Genomic DNA, 1,571 nt, shown 5'->3' on the forward strand with positions numbered 1-1,571 from the left:
CAGACCAAAAGTCAAGACCTAGGGAGAAGAGGGTTGTTTAAGGTCAGAGAAAGGAAAAAAAAATTCTGTCAACCCTCAGAACTATGATGAAAAAAATCAGGAAGGCATGCCTTGAAAGCAAAAAGAAAACACTTCTCCTGTCTGGATATAAGGCTGTTATCTAACATCTAAGGAGCTTATGCACATATCCTGTCCTTGCTGCCTGTAGTAAAGTAGTTACTACCATCCTCCAAAAGACAGGCCTGAGAATGTGCTGCTGTGGTGTAAGAAGGGTAAGAAGAACTTCAATATAGTTCATTTAACCATGTGTTAGTATACCCGAACCTTTTGTGGTGGGCATAAAAGCTAGCAGCCAACCGTCTGTTATGCCATCACCACAAAAAAATGTCTATGTGGGAGCCAATGAAGACAGGAGTTCCATAAATGGAAATGATGCCTGCAAGCAAGGGAGTCCCAGAGCTTTTCTTCCACATGACTGGGCCACAGCTTGGAGTCAGGAAGGCAGGGACCTGATCCATTCTGGTCCTGGACCCATCATGGGCAACAGACTCTTTTGCTGTGTCTCAATTTTTTTCCTTGGAGCAGGTGAGTGCTGGACAGAAAAGGAAAACCCTCTTTCTGAGGAGAGGAGGTTCAGAGATTTCCCTTTTACTGGTGGAAAAAACAAAGGGCTGCCAGCATATGTGCTTCAACTTCTGTTTCTTTTGTTCCCCTCTCATAGTCCCCACTGAAGCAAAAATCACTCAGACACCCAGATTCCTGGTCACAAGGGTGAAGCAGGAGGTGAAACTGACGTGTCAACAACGTTTTGGCCACAATTACATGTACTGGTACCAGCAGGAGCCACAGAAAGGACCCAAGCTAATGTTTTCTCATTATAATAAAAAAATGGAATTAAATGAATCTGTTCCTTATCGCTTCAGTTCTACATCATCAAAGAAAGAAGAGTTGACCCTCCACATCCTCGGTGTGGAGGCAGAGGACACAGCCACCTACTTCTGCAGCAGCAGCGAATACACAGCCTTGCAGAGTCATCTCCAAGCTGTGCAGAAACCTCCTGGCCCTGGCATAAGAAGAAAGGAGGGAGGGAAATCACTTCATCAGGGACTTGGCTCATCTTGGGAGGTTCTAGAGGGAGGAGGGATTGTCAAACCCCAGAGAACTTTGAGAGTAGCTCTCAGCTTTCATATTGTTCTAATACACAGGTCTTGATTTATTAGAAAACACCAAGCTGCATTGGCAGAAGGGCCTCAAGAGAAGTACCCTGCTCTATTCTGGGTTAGTCCACAATAAGAAGAAAAAGAAATTGCATTCATTCATGCTATATTCCATCTTGTGTTTCTTTTTTTCTGATCAGAGGTGTTGAAGAGGGAAGGAAAGTCTATCTGGAGATATTATGGAGTGTTCTTTCTCCTCTCAGGTTGTCCTGTTTTTATCTGCTAATTAACTTCTCCCAGTCTGTTATATCAGAAGTGGGACAACAATTAGGTAAGAGTGAGACCCTCCCCATGTAAAACACCTTGTTGACATTAGCCTCCCTGAGCCCCTTTGGTGCCTCTAGATATGAAGAG

The sequence above is a fragment of the Petaurus breviceps genome, unplaced genomic scaffold (assembly GCF_028583685.1).
Source record: "Petaurus breviceps papuanus isolate PSGF00001 unplaced genomic scaffold, PetGlider_PUasm1.0 181, whole genome shotgun sequence".
In the NCBI taxonomy this organism is placed as follows: Eukaryota; Metazoa; Chordata; class Mammalia; order Diprotodontia; family Petauridae; genus Petaurus; species Petaurus breviceps.